The 11,637-nt window shown below is 45.2% G+C and overlaps 1 protein-coding gene across 4 annotated transcripts in view; it reads left to right on the top strand.

Annotated features, from left to right (window-relative positions):
• Positions 1-450: 450 nt before the first annotated feature.
• The window catches only part of LRRC8D (leucine rich repeat containing 8 VRAC subunit D), a 52,133-nt gene continuing 40,946 nt past the window's right edge, over positions 451-11,637 (top strand). For 2 of the 4 annotated variants that reach the window (XM_057374256.1, XM_057374232.1), the window contains exon 1: positions 451-655. The gene's annotated coding sequence lies outside the window, so the exon portion shown is untranslated. Of the gene's footprint in view, positions 661-11,637 lie in introns of all 4 variants that reach the window. The other 2 variants (XM_057374265.1, XM_057374238.1) reach the window with 1 other exon arrangement.

Here is an 11,637-nt window from a genome sequence, read left to right as displayed (position 1 = left end):
TCCCTGCGATCCCAGCGGTRCCGCCCCCCGCCCAAGCCAAAGCCGCCTTCGACTTTTTCGTTCCCTCAAGGGCTCAAGTTAGCCAAATAAAATAACTTTTTTCTTTTTCCTAAATAATATTTTAATGATTAAGCCACTCAATTTGAACTTGTCGCTCTTTTATTTGGCTCAGGCGCTACGTTCCATTTACCTGCGCACCGAGAACGCACCACGGGCTTTGCCGCCCGGCATTCCGCTCCCGCCGCGCCCCGCGGACGCGTCCCAGCAACACCGCGCAGCCCCGGCGAGCCCCGGCCCGGCCAGTCCCGGCCCCGGCCCGCGGGCACCTGAGCGCGGCGGCTGCGCGGGGGGCGAGCGGGCTGGGCCGGCCCGGCCCGGCCCTCACATGCGCGGCGCCGCGGGAGCCATTGGCCGCCGCCCCGCCGGCCCCGCCGCCGCCGGCAGCCGGTGCTGTCCGCACGCCGAGCCATGTGGGTGCGCGCTGCAGGGCGCTGCTAGGAGCCGAGCCCGCCCCGCCTCCGCCCGCATGGCAGCGCCGCGGGACTGATCGCCGCCGAGAAGCTCTGCGCCCCCGCCGCACGCACGGCACGGCTCGGCTCGGCTCGGCTCGGCCGGGCGGCTCTCGGGGTCCGCAGCCCGCAGAGCCGTCCCTGAGGTGAGGTGAGGTGAGGCGGGCGCGGGGTCGGCAGGAGGCGGGCGGCCGGCGGAGGGGCCGTGGGGAGGGGGCGGCATCTTCACCGGCGCCCCCGCCGCTCCCTCCCCGCGCTTTCCGTCGCGCTTCTCGTTATCTTTTTCCTGCGTGCAGACCGGCCTGCGCCGGTTCGCTGGTGCCGCCGCCAGCGCCGGTGTGCCTCGGGACACAGTGCCGGCGGAGCCTGCGCTGGTCGCGCTGCTCTCCCCGGGATGCGCATCCGCGCAGGACGTGCCCGCACGGGCGGGAGGCCGGGGGCGAGAGCGGGGCCGGCTCGGCGGTGGCTCTGCGAGCACAGTGCGGTGCTGGGGAATGCGGCTGCAACTGCGAGCCCCGTTCGAGGCCGGTGGGGTGGGATCCGGCCCCTCTGGGGGCCGCCAGCTGTGCCGCTTTTGTGTGGGGTTAGCTGYGCTTCGTGTTGCAGCGCACGCAGATTAAAGGGGCCCGAGACAGTCAATAAAGCACATCTTCAGGGCACAACCAGTCCTTGTCAGATAACCATCTCTGTTTTTTTCGAGGCGCGTCGCCTCCCTTCCCCCTGCTCCCCAATACGTGGCAATACCGGCTTTTGCTCCTTTCAGATCCCTGAGCTTGGCACAGCAGCTCCTGTCTTGCAACCTCCATTTCCCCCCGTCACAAGTGCTGCCACTGCTATTAAACAAACAAGAATTCARGCGCAGAAGGCTTGTGACTTGCCCAGCATCCTTTAGGGGAGCTGGTCTGCGGTCACTGGGGGGATGCAGGCTCTGCGTTTACAGCACGCCTGCATCCCGTGGCACTTTCTCCTCTGGACGCTCCCAGTGTGTAAGAGCCATGAGGTAGGTTACTCAGACTTGAAAATGGAGGACGGTAGTGGTGGTGGTGTTGTTTGGTGGATAAGTCTTAGCAGTACTTCCTGTAATGGTGGTGCTGAAAGTGATGTTTTACTTCACTTAGCTGCTGGTGCAGAGAGGTACCTGCTGCTCATGAGCATTGCTAGTTACAGCTTTAAAAAAAMCCCAAACACTGTAGGGAAGTATTTTGGGTTTTTTCAACATTATGTCTGTCAGTGTGATAGGAAAGAATAATACTTTCTGTCTCTAACACTGAAGGTGGGGAATGGCTATACCCCGTTGTTTGGGAGAGAGGGATTTAGGATGGAACAGGGCTAAGATTTTAAACCCACAGCTCTGAGCTATCAGAAAAGCACTCTCATGCCAGATGGGGCAGCGAAGTCTCTTTCTCTGTGGATTTTTTTTTTTCCTCCTGCTTGTTGTTTTTGGTGGTGGTGTTGGTTTTTTTTTTTTTTTTTTTCACCTCACCTCTTCCTTCCAAGGGAGGCAGAGGAAACCCCCTTTCTTTAAACTTAGCGTAAGGTTAGTGTTGTGTTATGTGTTCTGGATTGTCGTCTTAAATTAATTCACCAAGCCTTACTTGGGGCCAGGATCCTGTTCATCCTTTGTGCCTTACAAATGCCCTATAAACCTTTTATTGTTAGTTGAAACTGATTTATGGGGTCCTGACCTAGGAATATGCTTCTGTGGCTGTATTTTCTTCACACARTTTTCTCCTGTGTCTCTGGCAGGCATTACCTTTATCGTAAATTCATTTGGTGCTTTGTCTGTGTCTTGCGTYGTGTCAAAAACACTTGTCTGTTTGCTGTGTCTGTTTTCTTGCCCATAATAGCAGGGAATATTAAATAGATGCTGTTATTTGAAATTGTGATTACTTCAACACAAAGATTCAAAGTTTACAATGGCTGTGTGAGGTTGTGTGGGGAAGGAGGCAGCATTAAGCTGTCATAAGCAGGTATGCACAATAGATATCTCTCCCTGTCCTGACACCCTAGAGGGGGTGGTGGTCTGTCCAGTGTGTTGAGATCTGGAAAATGAGTTCTAAGCAGCAGTACCAGCAATAGAGAAAGTCTGCATGCAGTCAGGGAAAGGTAATTATTAATAGGAATCAACCTGTGTAATAACAATGCAGAGAGAGTGAAAGCACTTGGGTGCTTGCCCTGGTAAGATTAACTAGTGAACATTGTACTAAYACATAGCTGTACACCTGAAATACAGTTCTTGTATTCCAGTTTTTTCTTAGCCCTTTGTGTCTGTTGCCTCCTTCTCTTGTGTAGCAGTACATAAGTGGTGGTGCAGAGATAGCACAGCTCTGCCTTCTGTTTATGGACAATTTTCTTGACTGTAAGCCTGGATAGGGAAGAAAGAAGCTARTATTTGTGCTGAGTTTGCACTAGGTCCTGCCAGTGACAGGAGCAGAAGAGAATAAAGGCTGGTGGAGAAAAGGGTACGTACATCCCTGTGGKCAAAAGCACTTGCAGCTGTGTGTGTTGTGGCTTGGCGCAGTTTTATAAGAAGTGTCTACTGAAGTTTCCTGCATTGAGGTTGATTCTTTTAAATTCTCTAGGTCTTCCCATTCCTTCTGTGTATTGAGGTCCCATTCAGAGTCTGTTAAAGCCAGTGGGAGTACGAGGGTTTTGAATCAGGCTGTGTACCACTGGCTGGGTTTCTTACCTGCTGTGTGTTCTCTGATGGCAGCAGCGGCTGTGTCAGGTCCCGTTTTTGCCGTGTACTTCAGAGTTGGCTTGGGATGCCTTGCAGGCAGAGTGCTGACTCAGCACCTCAGCCCAGGGTCTTCCTGTGCTTTCTCCTGCACCTCGAAGAGCCAGAGGGGAGTTTTGATGCAGATACRTGGACAGTGTGGTCAATGAGTTAGTGTCCTGAGGCTCAAAGCACTTAATCTGTGTGCGGCTGCTGACGGCTGTTTTGCTGAGAAGTAGCTTGAGTCACAGATGGGGGAATATGAGAAAACTCAGTAAACAAGTTTCTTAACTGGGTGCCAAAAAATAAAAAAGGGAGTTCCAGAGTTAGTACTTCACAAAATAATGAACTCTGAAGGTTTTGATTTCCTTTCAAAAAGCAATCTTTATCTTCTAGTTAGTTCATTAAGTTGCTGTAGATCCCTAAATACCATAAAACACAATTAGCAATATTTGTTAAACTCAGATGTCACATATAATAGCATAGTAACATCAAGTGAAAAGAACTAAACCTGTTATTTCAGTTTCTGCTATTCAAATTTCTCCATTTCTTGCTAGGCATTGAAATAAGGCTGCAGAGCTCTCCTTTTGTTTTTTATTCTTTGTTTTATTTATTTATTTATTGTCTCTTGGTGGTGGGAAGATTATATCCTAACCAACATAAAAAGAAAAAAGCCATTGATGTGTTAAGAAAAAACGGAAATATTTTTCCCCAGAAACCTTGCATTTATATAAAGACTTGTCTGTGCTTTTGCATAACTGACATTTTAAACTTTTTTTTATAACCAGCAGTGAGAAGTCTGGATTTCACTRTGCAGAGACTTGTGTCCATAGCTAATTTTCCATGTCTGTGTAGTTTTATGAGTCCACACACATCATGAGGCTCTCCGGGGTCACACTAGTATGAAGTGCTCCTTGATCTTGGAAGTGTTTATTTTTGCTGTGATGATGAGGTGCTGAGGGCCTACACGGGGCTGAAATATGAAGAAAGATGTTAGTGAAATGCAGTTTGCTAGCAGCTACCAGCATTATTTTTTGTGAAAGCAGTTGTAATTAGTGTTTCACAGCTATCCTGTGCCTCTCACCTTGAGAACACTTTGAGCTACATTTTCTAAAAGTTTGAGTTGCTTCCATTGGGGATGGGTTTGGCTCAAGATCTTTTGGTCTGAGCAAATTGAGTGCAATTTTCTTTTAACCATATAACAAAGAATAGGTACCRATTGCTTGCCAAACAATTTCTCCCCTCAGAGATTACAAACAAATTTAGGAAAGAACAAAGCCAGGATTTCTAGTGTTTAACTTCTTGAGAATCATCTTGGGTTTGGCATGTTAAAAAGAAAAGTGCGTCACAAGTCAAGTTAGCACCTAATACGGTCAGTAATACTAATTTCCACATCATTAATTTAAACTGACACTGCTTCAATCTTTCTCTCACCACAAATTTATTTAATTAAAAGAATTGAAGCGCTTTTCATTTATTTCTATATTCCCTTCTGCTGTAGCAAGAACAGGCTCCTGTCCCCCTTCAGGAAATGGACAGGAGAAGTTAAAAGACATTCATGTAGCAGCTGCCAGAATGTTCAGGGAGATATCCTTGGAAGGAGAAAACTTGTTTGCTTGAAATCAAGCCAGCAAAATGMCACTTTTGCCCAACACTTGGAGGCAAGCAGCAGTATGGAAAGAGAATATGGCTGCACCAAGGACTCGTTTGTTGGAACTGTTTTAAAAGAAATACCTTCGTTTTTCTTCCTCTTCCTCTTGAAGTGTAAATTGGGATACAAAACCACATTGTTCGTGTAGCCTCAAAACTAATTTTCCTTCTTTCCACTTGAGCTCTTTCCTCAGAAGTGATTTGTTCCGAGACTGAAGTAATTGCAACATTCAAGATTTGAGAAGCAATCATGGTGTAAAATACAGCCACCCTTAGGGAASCAGGAAGATTAGTTGTTGCTCAGATATTTTTTGTTTTCAGAGACCCTTTTTTATTGAAGGTGACTCTGATTAAGAAACAGAAAGAAATAACCAGGCTGAAAGCATGTGGCATCCAGCAGTGGATGAGGAGAGCGTTTGTATTTATTTATCATAGTCTTGCATTTTGGATCATGTGATCAAYAGAAGTAGTAGTCTGGTTCTTGAGATCTGTCTTACTCCTTGATAGTGTTTAAAAAAAAAAAAAAAGACCCCTCTGTGTATGGTCTTCTTGTGAAAAGTTAGGCATTTCAGGTGTTCTATCTTATGAAGATCTCCTTTGAAGACCAGAAAATTGCAGTGGAAGATTTCTCAGACCTAAGGTGTGGGCATTACAGGTTATTAAATGCTGATTACCTTTTCTTGTTAAATACCTCTTCAAACTGTTTGCTGTGCATATAAGTTTGAAAAAAAAATTTGCACAGTTCTCAAACTGGAGTTTCAAAATCTCACTATTCATTTGCTCAGSATTTTTGTGTCAGAGTCATATCTGATAATTTTCCCTGCATGGTTAGACCATGGATGAGGCGGACTAAAGTGTCTGTTGCTGTTTTAGATGTCTTATCTGTGACACTCACGTGAAGTTGGTAAATAAGGTGAGACCATCTGCTGGAGGCCAGTGATGCTCAAGATTACCCCCTCCCTGGATTTGATTAATMAAGATACGCAGAGAGAGGAAAAAACCCAGACATGAAGGCTCTTTATGTCCTTTTCAACTGAGCAGTGAGACAAGCTTCTGTGCCCATGCAATCTAATGGCTACAAAGCCACAGGCAAGATACAGGATTGTCTTTTTTACCTCTCTTGAACTTTATTCTTTAAAAGTCAACATTGAGATAAGTTTCTTTATAAAGGTATTCCTGATTGCACTTGGGTCCTACAGAAGCCAGGGCTGCTACACCTGTAGTGTTTTTTGAAGCACTTTTGTTGCAGTGAYGTTCTAGCCTAGGATTATAGCTCTAAGGAGGGAACAAGTGCACAGGATGTGTGTATGARTATGATATCTGAATATCTACCCATTCCTCATCCATTGCAGGATAGGAAGGAAAGGAAGCTTACATGCTTTCAGCTGGTGTGAGAACTTGTAAAAAATGCCGATGCCTGCAATTACCTCAGCGCAGGCTTGCTGAATCTGTGTGTGCTAGGGATGGATATATTTTGATGTGCACACATAAAAAGTTGKTTTTTTTCATGTTATGTCAGTTAAATGTATGGTTTGTTGTCTGTTTCAAATACACTGATTAAATAACCAAGCTTACACAACACTGATTTGTTAATCATTGAAAATAACCTTTTGGTTCAAGAGCTTACTCGGTGAAAATTAATATTTTATACAGAAGCGTTATGTAATAGACATTTTGTTGCCTTTGCAGTACTGCACAGAGGAACACAATGTTAAGCTGATGTCATTTGAGTTGTTCCCTATAAATTTGTCCTCTAAACCAATGCAAATATCAGTGAATAATGGAAAAAAGTCCATAYTGTGTATTTGTAAGTGGTAGTTTGTGTACAGCTCACGGAAAGGGAGGATAAGAGTTACTTTGGTGTGACAGTCTCTGCATTAAAACTTGAGTGAGAAGTGTTAAAAGCCGTGCACGGGCTTGCTTTGTTTCCAAGCACGACTATGGTTGCACACACTTTCCACATGCATTGGCAATTGCCTTCATCAAAGATGCACGGAGGAACCAGACTTCACGGTTAATCTGACTGGTGTTTAAAAATACAAGCTGAGAAGTCTACATACAGGGTTCCTCTCAATGGTTGCCATCCAGAAACTTTTATGTACTTACTTTCTGACTAATTAAATCAAGAAACAAGCCTAGCYTACCTAACTTAGCGGAGGAACTGACAAAAGGGAAATGAAACTTTTCATGCGCTAGAGTTTTTTAAAGTAATGTTTGCTGGTTTTTAACCCATACTGAATTTCTTCAGTTTTCCCTTGTTGGCAGYGTTAGCAGAGAAAGGGAAAACTGGCTTGATGGTTTTGCTCCTCTCTTTTTCTACCCTTCTGACAACAACTCTGTTGGCTTTGGAAACAAGGAAGTGGAGGAATTTAGATACATAAATGCGTGTTGGTGCTACAGAAATTGTGAGTTTAACCAGTGCTGGTGTCTCAATGAAAAGTGGGTAGTAAAGTGTCTAACAGAAGAAAAATAGAAGAAAAGTTTCTTGAAAAAACGAGTGGACTGGGAGTGAAATGAAATTGTACTAATAATAAATTAGGGAAGTGAAAAATGTACGGACATTTGGTTTGGACAAGATTCTTTTTCTAGTGTTAAAACTTGTATTTAAGGTATATTTATTTTTAGTGTAAGTTAATTTAGGATGTACCTACATTGAAAGGTGARTTTAAGAGTGTCTTTATTAGCATTGATCGTTTAACCCAAACAGATTTTCAAGAAAGAAACCACTGAGGCCAGAGTTACAGGAGCACAAAGTTAGTAAAGCCTGAAAATAAAAATATGAGAAGCATGCAAAAGTACAGAAGAAAATAGTAATAGTGAGGCAAAGAAAAGGAGATATCAAAACTGTTAAGAGAAGTGTGAGTAAATATAACATAAAATCATAAAATATGGGGGTATGTATACTCTTCTGCAAGTGCAAAGTGTACGAATTCTGTTTGTTTGAGGGTGCGTCATCCCAGAAACAGGCTTTCATACTCACAGTGGAACGGCCACGTTCTCCCTGTTTGCACTCAGCTTGAAAGCAAAACATTTGAAAAAAACTCATTGGAGCAAATATAATGAGTACCGGAAGCTTATGGGTTGAAGTGGTAAATGCCTGGTTTTGGTTATGGTTTTGCACATGCCTAAGATTGCAGTCTGTCCATGTGCACAGTGGCCCAGGGCAGCCGCTGCRTGCAGCTGGTCAGTGTGAGGAGCAGAGTGCCCCTTCTCTGCTGTTTCTTTTGTGCATGAAGAGAGGGTGATGTCCCTCCACACTGATAGCTGCTGGTTTCTATCACTCCATCCATGTTAAGACTTCTTCAGTGTCTGATTATTTACCTGTTTGCTGTCTGAACTTGTAAGATCTTAGACCTGGCTTGCTATCTGCTAAAGAGTGCAACAGTAGAGCTACCAGCAGCAGCCTCATCTGTTGCTGCCTGTGGGTCAAACATTGTGTTAGCTGTAGCAGTGGGATGTTTTGCCTAYTTGACTAAGGTTTGATTCACTCATGGCTTGGTTATATTCCTGCTGTCTGCAGCAGAGGAGAAGAATTGGGGAGMAGTTTGCACGCAGCCTCTGGCTCATGGATAGGTGAAGAGGAGGTGGCCACCAAGATAAGGGAAGAATTAAAGGGAGCTTCTAAATTCAAGGCTGTGTTGGGTGTCATGTGGAAAGCTGCAGCAAGGCCCTAGAATGGACAATGAACTCCACAGGGAGCGACAGTGAGATCTTGTAGGCTCCCATGTAGCGGGAGCAATGCCTAAGGTGCATTCTGGGGGGAGCTTGGTTTCAAGACCAGCTGGAACAAATTTGAGCTTGTACTGCTGTTGGAAGGGGAAGTTCTGCCTTCCAGCCCACCCTCTGCTTTGGGCAAGATGCCTCTCCCAGGCGCACAMCATGGAGAGAGCAGGAATGTTAAGTAGCAGGGTGGCCACAAATCAGCTTCAGCTGATTGCAAAACTTTACTCAGAGATAAATGCCAGATTTTGTGGCTATCTGGTTAGGTTACATGCTACTTTTGACAATACTTCCATAGTAGGTGTCTGTGCTGGGGTTTTTCTTCTCTCTTGATGGCGTGACACTTTTCCTGTGTGGTGGTTGTTTTTCTTATGCAGCAGCAAGGGAGGAAGATGGCATTTTAACTGAAGAGATTGTCAGATGTCTGCTGTAGTCTGGGTATTTGGAGATATATGTAGAACTGAGAATTATTCAGTTATGCTGAAATTAAACCTCTAATGATGGAAACTGCTTCTCTTATTTAATTAGCTGAAGTTGTTGGTTTGTTTTTTTTTTTTTCCAAAATCTCTACTTCTTCCTCAAAACTCTGTGACTTCCCTCCTTCTCCTTTCCTTACAGAATTCATAATGATTTGTTCTAAGTGCATTGTTTGGGCTTTTTTTTTTTTCACTGTGTTAACAACTATTATTTCCCTATTAAAAGCATCAGAAGTATTCTTTTTATTATTATTTCTTCTTTCCTTAATGGAAAAGATGTTTGATCAGGTGACTGTACAAATGAAGGCAGCCACATGTAGGCTACATTATATAGGACGTGGCATTTGGAGGTTGCACGTGTTATGCCTGAAGTGCCAAGTGCCTGGCTGTGATTCAGATGAAGTTGGCGCTGGTTGATGTCAACACCCCAATGAAAATATGGTGTCTTTCCCTATGCCTTGAAAGAAAAGTATTGAAGTGAATGAATGCCAGAGGGGATGAGGTTAAAGGAGAAGTGGTACATGTGCTCTTTATTTAATCTCCTTCATTGCCACAACCCCACACACTGACTATTCCAGTGAGTGTGTATTGTATCAAAGCAGATGTTTCTGTAAGAAAGATGTTGCTTTGTTTTAATAAATTGAGGTTGTCGTTTCAAAAGTGGGAGAGGGAGGTGAAGGAARTAGCATAAAGTGAGAACTTGTCAAATGGGATTTGGAACAAAATCTGTAAGAATTTTTGTGGTAAGAGCTGTGGGAGAGAATCCTTTGCTGGTCTTGGCACTGCCCATACATCTGCTTATGCACTGCTATGATTTATATAAGAATTTTTGCTTGGTTTTTGGTTTGGTTTTTGTTTTCTCTTGTTCGTTTTGAACCAAAATTTTGTAAGTGTTTAGTCGTTTGTTTCCCTTTGCATCTCCTCCAGGTGTGATCCAGTCCATGTGCTCGGCCTGTTCTGGGAAGGGGAGGGTAGTGCTGATGGACTCAGCAGTCTTTCAGATTGTGATTCCGCTCTTGAGGACAAATTCTCCTGTTCTTCCCTGCCTTACCAAGTGTGGCGGTGGTGCTGCTCAKCCTCTCCTGGCCCCTTTCCTTAAATGCTGATACCTTCTCAAAAAACACTACTTGGAAGGTGGGAACTGCCTTTGCCTGGTGTTTTCAGAAGCTGTTTGTTGCTTTTGGRGTGGCTGCTGAGGAGGGATTGGAGGGYATGGTGAGCTCTGTTTAGGCCCTTCTTAATGGCTCTCTGACTKTGTGAAAAAAATAGAAAAGGTTGCAGAAGCAGCCAAGGTGAATGGCCCTGTGGCTATTGAGAGCATTTTCTGTTAGACCTCAAGTACGATCCAAAGGTCTGTTCTGAAGCCTACTTGCAATAGACCTTTGGAAAGTATCTAGTCACAGTTTTTTTCCTCCATGTATTTAAAAAAAACAAGAGTCTCTGAAAACTCCAGTTCTGCATAAAGAGATTTACTTCTCCTGAGACCACTTGACCACCCTGAGCCCTTTGAAGAAGAATTGTCTATGAAGCGTATTTTATTTGAGCATTTAACAGTGTTTTCCCCATCTCCTTACCCTGGGTCGCTACTGCTAAGAAGAAACCYGTAACAGCAGGTTCCTGCTGACCTTTAAAATGATCGTAGTGAGAAGCCTGAGACAGGGCTTGTTCCAGTGTGCTTCTGAGTGCCAATGGGTTCCAGCCCTGAAAAGGCTTTGGAAAAAAATTGGAGGGAGGTGTGGTGGGGGGCGTGGTTTGCATTTTTTTCTGCATTGGTTTGGGAGCAGCTCAAGTGGGTGAATGAGCTGCTCTTGGTGCTGAGTGAAGACACTTATGGCAGAGCAGCTGTGCTGCAACCACTGCTGGAGTGGAGGCAGTGGGCTGGTGGCTGAAGCAGGGRGTGCAGCTGGTTGTCCCTGCCTTTGAGCCCTGGCTGTGGAGCATCCTCTGCTCTGGAGGGCTGTCCCTGTACCACGTACCTGCGGCGTGCGACCCTTGCAGCGAGCACCTGCTGCACTGGCATTGGCACTGTGGCACAGTGTGCTGTGGTTGGCAGTGCTAGGAATGCCTTGGGCACACAGCAGGGCTGCTTGGGGTGCAGCCAGGGCAGGAGAGGCAGAGAAGGGCAGCAAGGCAGAGGCAGCCTGCCGKCTGCGCACCAAGAGTCCTGTAGAATCCTGCCTGTTGCTAAGGGACTTGTTTCGGATATGGAACAGCATTGGTTTACATAGCAGCTTTCCTTGTGTTTGTTGATTGGAGGCAATTACTGTAAAATACTTGATTTATAACAAGGCATACTTAATAAGCCACAAACTAAAATAAATATKCATGAATTACCTGCTGGAGTCTGGCTGTTMYTTTTGCTGAGTTGTTACTTTCTGTCTGTGSGCTCTGCACAGCCCTGGAGCCTCTGGGGGTCTGGAGGTGAAGGCAGCCGTGCTGGGTCTTGGCTGGTGGAACTTATGGGGTGAAGAATGAGGGGGACAATCCCACTTCTTTTCTATTTTGTTCATCACAGAGGACAGAGGTGTTTTCTTGAGCTTTTTCCAAGCAGCTCATTTGACACAAG

Source organism: Malurus melanocephalus, unplaced genomic scaffold (assembly GCF_030028575.1).
Source record: "Malurus melanocephalus ecotype Western Australia unplaced genomic scaffold, MMel_1.1 scaffold_8, whole genome shotgun sequence".
NCBI lineage: Eukaryota > Metazoa > Chordata > Aves > Passeriformes > Maluridae > Malurus > Malurus melanocephalus.
Note: the sequence above shows the minus strand (reverse complement) of the source record. Positions and strands in the feature narration are given on the sequence as shown.